A 12451-nucleotide genomic window follows, 5' to 3' on the forward strand; every position below is an offset into this window, starting at 1 on the left:
TCTGATCAACGCAGAAATAAACTTGTAAATAATGCTCTCCTGAGTGCATCTTTCACTGTGTGCCTTATCTGCTGATAGAGCGTGCACGGCTCTGGAATGTGGCAAGCTATTTCTGGAACTCGTGTCGCTAATTGCTGATATTGTGTGTCTACAGGAAATCAATGTACGTCCGGAGACGACTTGGAGTCAAGATGGACTTTGTCTCCCTGGCAGTATCCCAACAATTATAAGTCTCCCTGTTAATGATTCAGTCATCCCAAATGTTCCAGCGCTTTTCACTTTCCTAACCACAAAATCTCAGGTTTTCCTTTAAAAAGAGTGTATCTGTTGTGCTATGGTGACATAACACTTGAATTGCATGATTCTAAATTTCTGCTATGTGTTTGAATCCCTTCTACAACACAGCAGCTGTCTAGAGGCAGCTAATAATCTGTTTTGGAGCACCTCTTAAGTCCCCCCGATGACCAAGGCATATTGTCCCTGACTAACTCTAGGAAGGCCTCCTGTATTTCTTACTGCTGAAATTGGCTTGTTTCGTGACATTCAAGAGGCAAGAGTCTACGTCACATTCCTCACAGCACGGTAGTTTATGGCTGCATCCTGTAAATTACTGTGCAAATCCATGCACATAAAACGCTGTAAAATATTATACATTATGAATGAGGAACCAGAAATTCAATTAAAAACATTGCTCCATAAAATACAACAATATCAAATCTGGCAGAGGGAAATACACTTAAAAATTTAACACAGAAGAGTTATGGCTTTGAGATAGGTTTTATTTGTTCAGATAAAAATCAGTCTTATAAATAAAAAGGAATACATGTGGGGCACATTACTCAGAAATATTATAAATCATGAATAAAATTAACATTTGATGACTTGAAATGCATATTGGCAGCATTCTTTCATCCCCTATCTGTTTTGGAGTAATCACAGGACACCTCAGGGACCATTTTTGCCACTTTTCAGTTCATAAGGATTACGTTTTAGGCAATACCAGGTGATGAAGTGTGTGCCAGAATTATTGTAGGGTATATGTCAGTAAGTAATATTATAGTCACTGACTTGTAATTCTGCCAGGTAGTCTCTGAAGTGATTAATCATGTCTTCTTATTTTAGTTAGCAACTAATTTACATTGTCAGAGATTTACGGCCCACAGTTTGGCACGTGAGAAGGTGATCCTGAACTGTATGCTGAGTTACTTTAAAGCAAAATAAAAACCTTTCTCGAACTCACACCGGACACCGAACTCACACCAGATGTACAAGGACACAATAGCCTACCTTAGGGAAAACACAAATTCCATATGGTTTCAGACAGTGCATAGCTCAGCACCAAGACTGAGTTTGGGAACTATATGAATGAATATAGGTACATTTCTCTCACTGCTGGGTCAGCACAATGTGACCCTGACATTCTTGGCCTGGAGAGTTCCCAGGGCAAATAACCTAGCTTAACTCCCTCCCTCCCTCTCTCTCTCTCTCTCTCTCTCTCTGATAAAAGCACTTAAAATGCTGCCCTGGATCCAAGCAGCTCTCCTTGTAGCAATGCTTGAAGAAGCTTCTTTATTAGATCTGTGGCAAACCAGCTGACATATAAGTATCATATTAAGGATTTAGACATTGGTAAAAGGTTAAGCAAATCTCCATGCTTTGGACATTTTTTAATTTGCATCTTTAATGAGCTGTGACATCTTCTGGATGGCTTTTTCCATCTTTTTATGTTTTCCTACAAAGGCCTTGCTTTTACTTTAGGACCACTAGCAATTCTTTTGAATGTGTAGAAAATATTAAAAGGTATAATTCGGGGGGGGGGGGAGTTCCTCTTACCAGCCAATAGCCAGATAATGTGTTACTCATTGTATCTGGCTGGAGTTCCCTTATAACGGAAAGCATTGCCAGTTGTCCTGGTTTACTAAATGTGCCACTAAATTTCCTCCAAAGCACAGTGTTGAGGTAAATTTGAATGGTCCTGTTCAAGAGAAATGTCTGAAGAACTGCAAGGGAGTGAGGAAGGGTTTTGATATAGCCGTTTCTTGAGAGTTACACAAACACACTATCTTGCACCCATAATAAAAATGGCTTAATAAGCCAAGATATGAATAAGTCTTTGGCCTGTATATGCAGCCCCTTCATCCCTCCTTTTGTGATGTAAGCTTATTTAAAAGCAGTATCTAATTAACTGTAGTTTTCCATTTCATTCAAACTAGGTTACCAGTTTCTGAACAATCCAACATAATCCAAACTCCATCTCTGGTTTAATATTCTGATTTGGTCTGAAGCTGGAAACCACAGTTTCCCAGTTCGGACAAAGGAAGAAACTGCAGATTGCCTGGTTGGTTTGGTTCTGAATTCTGAACAGCCATACAAACAACAAACAATGGTATGTACAAAACCATACAAGATGATTACCTAAAGCAGAAAACTTTTCATCCAGCTGGAAAAGCTTGTTGAGAATTTTTTTTTAATTAAAATGTTTCTGGAAAATGCAGATTGTGGGCACCTGTTGTATATAAACAGGGATGCTGTGCCACAGAAAAACAGCCAGTCACACTTAAAGATCTGCTCTGGGTTACTGTGGCTCAATAATTATGATTTTGTTGTTGTTGTTTAGTCGTTTGGTCGTGTCCGACTCTTCGTGACCCCATGGACCAGAGCACGTGCAAAAATTAATTGAAGAAACAATAAATATTGCTGTGAATACAGAGTAACATGTAGTTTCCCCCTCAACCTTGGGATAGCTTGGTGCTGTCTTTTCTGACGTACCTTCCTCTCATTCAAAAAACAGGTTCATGGTTACATGCAGTACCTGGAAGACAAAATACAAAAAGAAAGTAAAGGAAGACAGCACCAAAAATGTCCAAGGAATTGAAAAACTGGTGCCAGGTATCTCGACTGCTGAAAACATTATAAATGACGGAAAATGGAGACACATTCTGATACAACTCAGAGGACTCCGTTCTTTGAAATAGACCATTGTCATTGAGAAAGACTTTTTTTTTGGTCAAAACACCTTGGGCCGCTGTGCTTCTGCAAAACCCCCCAGGCTCACTCTAGGATATCTCCACTTAAAAGGATCCAGATAGCAGGTGATATGGGAGACCTTTACCTCAGACTGCAGAGAGCTACTGGCAGTCAGAGTAGACTAGATGGACAAATAGCCTGGCCTTGTGTAACACACTGTTCCTTTCTCTGCTACTAAATTCTGCATCCATCACCGGTTTGAAGTTCACCTGTTTTATTGCTTTCATGAGGACAAAATGGGACAACTCCAAGGTCCTAGCAGTGGAGAGGAATAAATAATTTTTTAAAGGCATAGAACTGGGCTGTTAGCTTGCTAGCTTGTTATCTGAGCCAGAATAATGAACACATAAAAAGGCCCAAAACGAAAATTAAATTTACACCCTTCCTGATGAATTTGCCACTCTGCCTTTGTTTTCCACTCCATGTTTATATATTTTAACTGACTTGTGTTGGAATAACACTACCAGCCCCGTCTCTCTGACATTACTGCACTCCTAAATTCACAGATACATCCAATCTACTAGGATTTAGCAACTGCCTTTCCTGCAAATGTAGAGAAGCCATGTGCAGCTCCAAAATGAAAAAGTGAGCCTGAATGAAAACCGTTCCCTCATTAGCAGTGAAGAATGTCTGTGTAGCAACATAAAACAGAAAATGGAGCACGGTACCACTTCCCCCTTCTTCTTTTAAATAAAAACAAGTGTAGCTCGTGTGATAAATATTCCCTATTTGTTTAAACCATTCCTTCTCTGTTGATTCGATTTGTACAGAACATTGGAACCGGTGGTTATATTTGTTATTCCATTGCCTTCGGGAACGGGTAGGTGTTTTGACCTTAAAACATGATGAAATTGCTCAGCCTTACCTTCTACGGCCTCCTGGGAGTCCAGTGTTGCAACACCATGAAATGAAGCTGCCAGAAATTCAGATTTATGAAAGCAAACAGGGCAGAGAGTAGTAACACTGCAGATCAGCAGATCTTTGGCTCTTTAAACTGGTTTCGGTTGGCATTGCACCCCACCTAAAGGAGGTAGTGGCAAAGCTTAGGAATGATACTGGTTTGGAAAGACAACTTGGCTAGTGGATGACATTGCACACCCAGGGCAGCAGAGGCAGCAGACGGATGGGCAGGTGATTCATATAGGGCTTAAACTCTTACTGGTCCCATGAGAAACTCAGTGGATTTAGCAGGCATGAGTGGGGCATGGAGGCCCTGTAAATGTTCCCCTCACCCATGGCACTGCCATTCTGCTTCTTTCCACCAGCAGCTGAAGAACGTAGGGTGGGGGGAGGTGAGACCAGATGCAACCTACCAAGGTTGCCAGGGGACTCACCAATCCATGCTGCCACATTCCATGGCTTTGCTGCCTATTTTACTTTGGCAGCACAGCAAAATAATTTGATTCTACACAGGCATACAAGACAGGAAAGTGTCTAGGCCTTGGGGGTTAGAACCAAGAACTCTGAGATCTTCATGTTGTCAACTCATGTGGTGAGCCACCAGGAATTTAAGTCAGAACAGCTCCTTGTGCTGAATATATCTTTCAGTTCTAGGGTAACACACAGGAAGCCCAGGGGTTCTGACCTTAACAGGAAATAGGAAAGCGGGAGCCTCGCCCTCCTCCATGAAGCTCCATTTCTTTCCCCTGTCCACTCAGTTTTCCACCCTACTCTCCCTCCTGCTCAGAATTAGAATCCAAACCTGTTTATTCTCTTTTAGTACTCCCGCCCCACACACGAGCAGGGTTTTCTATACTGTACTGTACTGTACTGTACTGTACTGTATATACTGACTAATACAGTCATACCTCAGGTTACAGACGCTTCAGGTTGCACATTTTCATGTTGCGCACCGGGCTGAACCTGGAAGTACCGGAACGGGTTACTTCCGGGTTTTGGCGCTTGCACATGCACAGAAGCACTAAATCACACTTCACACATGCGCAGAAGCTCCAAATCGCAACCCGCACGTGCGCAGACATGGCACCGCGGGTTGCAAATGCTGTGGGTTGCGAACATGCCTCCTGCACACGGATCATGTTTGCAATCCGAGCGTCTACTGTACCTCCTGTGTGGTTCATGCCATTTTGGTTTCATGAGGTCTAGAGTGCAATACAATCATACCTTGGAAGTTGAATGGAATCCATTCTGGAAGTCCATTCAACTTCCAAAACGTTCAAAAATCAAATTGCAGCTTCTGTTTGGCTGCAGTAAACTCCTGCAGCCCATCAGAAGCCACTGAAGCCCTGGCAGACATTCGTTTTCCAAAAGAATGTTAAAAAACTGAAACAATCGCTTCCAGGTTTGCGGCATTCAGGAGCCAAAGTGTCCGAGTTCCAGGGCGTTCAGGATCCAAGGTACACCTGTGTGTGTGTGTGTGTGTGTGTAATCCTGTCCTTCCTGCAATAACAACCATTGCTGTACTTACCTTCCTGATGAATGAATTCAGATTGCTCAATTCTCTTGCTACAGTCAATTCCAGGTGATGCCTTTAAGTGGTAGCTAATCTATATGAGATGCTTTTAAAACAATTATGGCTATGCAATGATAAGTCATTTGAAGTCTATAGAACACTTAGCAACTAATAAGAATATGCTAGTCCTGCTCTCTTCAAGGCACTTGGAGACATTAACAGTCACATAACTCAGCATGTGCCCTCATTTCAAGGACTTAATGTTGTTAATAGAAAGTCTCTTTAAAGATCCGATCCCAACCAGAAAATTAAATAAGCAGCACTAAGAAATGATGGACTCTGGCTTCCTAGATAAATTTATTTGAAGTATTTAATTGCTTTGGTGTTAAAAATCAACCCCAATAATGTCCAAGGCTCAGATCTGAGCTCCTGCCCCTTAAATTGTACTGCTCGTAATAAAACGATAGCAATGTTTTTAACATTCCTCTTCTTAGTTGCTTGAGGCACACAACAAATCACAGTAAAACACACCCAGCACTTCTGGTACTTAAAATAACAATTATATTGGTATATCAAATGCAGAAGGAAGGAAGGAAGGAAGGAAGGAAGGAAGGAAGGAAGGAAGGAAGGAAGGAAGGAAGGAAGGAAAGAAGGACAAATAAAATCACCTCAACATGAGTTGGGTTCATTAGAGTGGTCTATCTGAGTGCTCAAAACTCACCAAAAAGGTACCTTTCATCATATGTGGTGGACTTGTAAGGTAATAAAAGCTTTCTGGGGGATGATATATTATAATGAAATGGGGAAAAAATGCTTAAAATAACTTTTGTTAAGAAACCAGAAGCTTTTTTATTAGGAATTACAGGTACCGACATACCAAAGGACGTACCAAAGACTTGGATTATGCCAAGATGGCAAAGCTGACTGTAAACGTAGAAACCAAGAGTATAAAAACCTTATAAAAGAATGGGGAAAAATTATAAGTTATTTAGGAGACAACTGTAAGCACATGGAAACAATAGCTGGGTTTTGACTCACTTGTAGTGGACAATATGGTTTGATATAAAAATTGGAGTATGGATGAAGGTGCAGTTGTAGACGTTTAGGATGAGACTCAGATAATCTCCTTATACAGTTAAAGCTATGGTTTTCCCAGTAGTGATGTATGGAAGTGAGAGCTTGACCATAAAGAAGGCTGATCGCCAAAGAATTGATGCTTTTGAATTATGGTGCTGGAGGAGACTCTTGAGAGTCTCATGGACTGCAAGAAGATCAAACCTATCCATTCTGAAGGAAATCAGCCCTGAGTGCTCACTGGAAGGACAGATCATGAAGCTGAGGCTCCAATACTTTGGCCACCTCATGAGAAGAGAAGACTCCCTGGAAAAGACCCTGATGTGGAGGGCACAAGGAGAAGGGGACAACAGAGGACGAGATGGTTGGACAGTGTTCTCGAAGCTACCAGCATGAGTTTGTCCAAACTGTGGGAGGCAGTAGAAGACAGGAGTGCCTTGTGTGCTCTTGTCCTTGGGGTCACAAAGAGTTGGACACGACTAAACGACTAAACAACAACAATTTGTAAAACCAACAAAAATGATTTCATAAAAAAAGACTCATCAGAAGGCAAGGCTGAACAGTCAGAAGAATGCTTGAAGTGCTCCGATTCCCTTAACCACTAGCTAAACCTGTCATCACCAACCTAGTGGTGCCCTCTAGATATTTTGGACTACAATTGTCCATGCTGCCTGGGGCTAATGGGAGCTGTAGTTGAAAACATCTGAAAGACACCAGATTGGCCGGTGCTGAGATAACCTACCTCCAGCTTAAAGGAGGGAAAAACTCATCCTGGGGACCAGGACCAGGAAGCAGTTGGCTGCAGTTCTAAGATGGAAGAGGCCTTCTTTCTCGACTGTTTGGAAAGTGAAGATGCTGGTAGCATAGCATCTTTTTTTTTATCGCAGAGCGTGCCATATTACACCAAGGGTCACGGAGTATCTAATTCAATGTCCATGATCCCCACTGGCAGAAAGAAAACCACATGTGGCAATGCTGTGCCAAAATCTACCTTTTCTATTTCACCAAAACGTGAAAGAAATTCTCATGTGTCCAGAGACAGAGGCTGCAAATCTGAAGCCTCTTTCACAGAGGAAGCAAACTTCTGAGAAATCAGATGACAGCACCAACTTGTGACTGTTACTTTTCCGATCACTTTTCCTTTCATTTTTAGCAGAGGTCACATTTATAACTCCTCTCTTCAATTTATCACAGAACGAGTGGTTTGGCTAGACATAAAGATCCCCAAGGCTTTGTAAAGAGATAACCTCAGCCTCTTGGTACCTTGCAGTTATGAATTTCTACATCGTATAGAATAATTTCCACAGTTGCTAGCTTTTCCCCAATCATGTGGTGATAGAAAAATGTACCCTTTCTGCCGCTTGTACCTGGGGATTAGGTTAATATACCTCACTTGACCTCTAACACGGTGCACAGCAGTAGAATGGTCTAGCCAACAGGAGGGACACAGCAACATTTCTCCTAGGCTTCTGATTAGTGAAACATACAGGAAAAAATGCCTTCTTTGGCTGAAAAGAAGTTTTGTAAATAAAAATTAGGGGTGCATAGATTATTCTCTGATTTCAATGTTGTTTTCAAAATGTCTGATGCTGCCAAAGGAAGCAAGAGGGGGACACTGGCAAAAATAAATAAATGCTTTGATACTTTTTAAAGCCTTTTTGTTTCCCTGGCTGCCACTACTTCTCAGTGCTGTATTCCTTCTTCATACCTTCATTGCCTTCAGTTAACTACATTAGCGCTCCCCAACATAATGAGAATATTTTGCACTCCAGCTCCCATCAGCCCTGCCAGTATGGTTGATGTACAGGGATTATGGGAATTGGAGTCCAAAACATTTGGAGAGCATTAGGTTTAGGAAGACTGGCCTACACCGCTGTTTAATCTAATGGGATGTGGTTTTGCTTATGAGTTTTCGGTATATCGGCTGGGCTGGATGAATCCCTAGCCAGAATTAAGATTGCTGGAAGAAATATCAACAACCTCAGATATGCAGATGACACAACATTGATGGCAGAAAGTGAGGAGGAATTAAAGAACCTTTTAATGAGGGTGAAAGAGGAGAGTGCAAAATATGGTCTGAAGCTCAACATCAAAAAAACGAAGATCATGGCCACTGGTCCCACCACCTCCTGAAGAAGGGGAAGAAATGGAGGCAGTGAGAGATTTTACTTTCTTGGGCTCCATGATCACTGCAGGTGGTGACAGCAGCCAAGAAATTAAAAGACGCCTCTTGGGAGAAAAGCAATGACAAACCTAGACAGCATCTTAAAAAGTAGAGACATCACCTTGCCAACAAAGGTCTGTATAGTTCAAGCTATGGTTTTCCCAGTAGTGATGTACGGAAGTGAGAGCTGGACCATAAAGAAGGCTGATCGCCGAAGAATTGATGCTTTTGAATTATGGTGCTGGAGGAGACTCTTGAGAGTCCCATGGACTGCAAGAAGATCAAACCTATCCATTCTTAAGGAAATCAGCCCTAAGTGCTCACTGGAAGGACAGATCCTGAAGCTGAGACTCCAATACTTTGGCCACCTCATGAGAAGAGAAGACTCCCTGGAAAAGACCCTGATGTTGGGAAAGATGGAGGGCACAAGGAGAAGGGGACGACAGAGTACGAGATGGTTGGATAGTATCCTCGAAGCTACCAGCATGAGTTTGACTAAACTGCAGGAGGCAGTGGAAGACAGAAGTGCCTGGTGTGCTCTGGTCCAGGGGGTCACGAAGAGTCGGACATGACTAAACGACTAAACAACAACATTTCAGTATATCATAGCATAACTTACCATTTCGATCTGAGGGACGGAGCATGGGGTGGGTTGGAGAAATAGACTTCTTTCTTTTATTTGAATGGACAGAGATTGATTTGCCAGACTAAACTAGCATGGAATAAATAGCCCTGTGTGTACAGCAGAGGCATGAAATGAAAATCATATTAAAATACATGCAAAAGGGAGGGAACGATAAGGGAAGAGGGGACTAGCTATGAGAGACACAGAAAAGAGTCTGCTTGTAGAGAAATGCTGATGGAGTCATCTTGTGTTAGAAGATTACTAGAAGGAGACAGGAGAATTCTGTTTGGCTCCCTTGATAAAGCTTTTTTGCACAAGAGGTGCAAGAATAATACATTTACCCAGTGCTTTTCTTCTGGGGGAAAAGGTGCCAATACTGTGTATCCTTGAGTACCCCCAGAAAAAAATACACTGCATTTACCATTTATGCACAGTGTAGCGTATTTGGGGGGGTGAAAGAAGGGGGGACAGTATACAACGAAATGGATAGTGTATATGTTATATGCAGGGCTTTTTTTCAGCCAGAGCTCACCAGAATTCAGTACCGGCACCTCTCAGGTGGGTGTCATTGCCATTCTAAGAGAGAAAGGGATGCGTTCATGCTGAGTAGCAGCACCTCTTTTTCTGGAGAAATAGAACTTATAATTTATATATATTAGAAAGTTGATGTCTGAAACAGTGCAAACACTGAAAATCTTCAGTCGCAGGTTCTCAGTATTTAACAATATAGATCTGATTTAAGAAGCACACACCATTAACTCCATTTGTCCACACAGGAAAAATACAAAGCTACTACCGGATGAATGCAGATGTTCACTCCAATTATGTTTCTAACAATTTAGTTTATAAAACAAAGTGAAACAAGTAGATAGAAACATATGTCTACAAGCATAAAGGTGGCATATGATGATGATGATGATGATGATGATGATGATGAGGTAGACCACCCACAGGACAGAAAAGATGCAAGCCTGACTGCTGGTCATACAATGTGCCAGAAGAAGGCTGACAAAGCAGCTAACAAACCTGTTATGAGGTACTTTTTAAACTATTATACCTGTTGAATTCTCAGATAGACATTCCACTTCTTAGTATTCCATTTAGCAAAAGGTTAAGAACTTTATGCATTCCCAATCCTAATAGCTGGGTAAATCTATTCCATAAACGATTTAATTAATTTTACCTAATTTCTAATCCTTTCGCCTTTTTGGTTTAAACTGTTGATGATTCTGAATGGGATGGAAATATTTGTACTTTCAGTTACCTGAAGTCTGGCACAAGGAATACAGTCAGTTATAAGCTCCCAATTATAAACTGAGCAGGGAGCACGGTCCTGCCAAATCCACCACTTTTAAAAGCCGATAAGCAATAACAGCTGAGGTACTGTGCTAACAATATTTTGAATAATCCAGAATAATGATTCTCTTGCTTCGATACTCAGCATGACTACCTTAGAATAGACTTCACAGCCTTATGCTCAGAAGACCACTGGGTTTTTATGGAATAGCTCTCAAAAAAGTACAAGAAAGTTAATTAATTAACTAACATGTTTCTATCCTAACCCTTCTGGTACAAAAGTACAGACCAATAGAGCTCCTGTTCTGGAAAGGAAGTGAAAATAATTCCTTTCAGACTTTGGTGTGACACATACGCACACATGCACACTGCCTCCACCCCCCAGAATGCTAAAAAACCAGGATGAGTGGGGGGGGGGGACCAACAACTCACAATTATTTTCTATCTAATAAAAACCTGCCTGTTCCGAATGTTCTGAAACTACATAGAAAGAGGATTAAATGCTTTAGAAAGTCATGGAAAATGAGGAGAAATCGGTTCTGCTACCAAGTGGGACCGGGTTGCACTCAGGCCACCAGGTCCCACCCCCGCCGCAGCATGGTGAGGGGAAGCATCCTGTGTCATGCTGAGGGTGTCCCAACCACGCCATTTGCCAGGCGACCAATCAGGGCGCTGTGGGGGCATGGCTGGGGCCAATTAAACCATGGCATGACTCTGGAAGCTCCTCTTCCAGCCTCGCACCACGGATCTGCAGCTTCAGTGAGTCTCTCTTGGAAAACATTCCACAATCGCGGAGCCACCACAGAAAAGGCCTGTTCTCTTGTTGCAGAGTCCTAGAATTGTTCTTCCTCACATTTCTGGAATGGTGAGAGGGCATTGCTGAAATAGTTTCCTTGTCACTGTGGAGTCCTGGCTGCACCAAAACTTTCCACATGGGAACCATGAAGTTTCACTCATCCTTCTTCCAAATATTGGGGGGGGGGGCGATGCATCTCAAATTGTCTTCCCATCTCAGGTTTTTGGTCTATGAAATGGAACTTTTCTCTATGTTGTTGTTGTTGTTTAGTCATTTAGTCGTGTCCGACTCTTCGTGACCCCATGGACCAGAGCACGCCAGGCACTCCTGTCTTCTACTGCCTCCCACAGTTTGGACAAACTCATGCTGGTAGCTTCGACAACACTGTCCAACCATCTCATCCTCTGTTGTCCCCTTCTCCTTGTGCCCTCCATCTTTCCCAACATCAGGGTCTTTTCCAGGGAGTCTTCTCTTCTCATGAGGTGGCCAAAGTATTGGAGCCTCAGCTTCACAATCTATCCTTCCAGTGAGCACTCAGGGCTAATTCCCTTAAGAATGGAAAGGAAAGGTATGTTAAGATACCTTTTTAAAAAAAACCCTCACTGGTCTCTTAGCCTAAGCGTCACTTTCAATTTCTTTCCATAAGCTTTCCTCCTTTTCCTTGGGGCCCTGCTTTTCTGCCTGTTCCACATCTCCATTAACATTAACAACCCTGCTGCTTATGGGACCAAACTCTCCGATACTGCAGTATCTGCAGAATGGTGCCTGCTGTTCTGATGGTTGGGAAGCTGACAGAGGAAAAGCTGAAAGAAGGCATTCTTCATTAAAAAGGAGTGCTGTGCAGGAATAGAAACCAACGGCAAGGGAGATGATGATACCTTATCTTGAATGAAAAAGCCATTAAAGGGCTTGAAGAGAGATACTGGAATTAGTACAGTAACCCAGTCAGCAGGAGCCACACTAAAAAGAAGAAACAGAAGCTATGCCTTTCATCCTTGAAGAATATTGCAGAAGAGGAGTTTCAGTACAAATATGGAATTGGGTTGGATGCATCAG

The 12451-nt window shown here is 42.2% G+C and overlaps 1 long non-coding RNA gene across 1 annotated transcript; it reads right to left on the bottom strand.

The window, feature by feature from the left end:
• Window positions 1-758: 758 nt before the first annotated feature.
• Window positions 759-10793, bottom strand: LOC310685715. The gene is made up of 3 exons (XR_014515419.1): window positions 10568-10793; window positions 3893-4048; window positions 759-2812 (listed from the first exon to the last, which is right to left on the bottom strand). It is a non-coding gene; the product is annotated as an uncharacterized lncRNA (long non-coding RNA).
• Between the last annotated feature and the right edge of the window lie 1658 nt (window positions 10794-12451).

This window comes from Podarcis tiliguerta, assembly GCF_965153285.1.
Source record: "Podarcis tiliguerta genome assembly, chromosome: 9".
NCBI classification, from domain to species: Eukaryota; Metazoa; Chordata; class Lepidosauria; order Squamata; family Lacertidae; genus Podarcis; species Podarcis tiliguerta.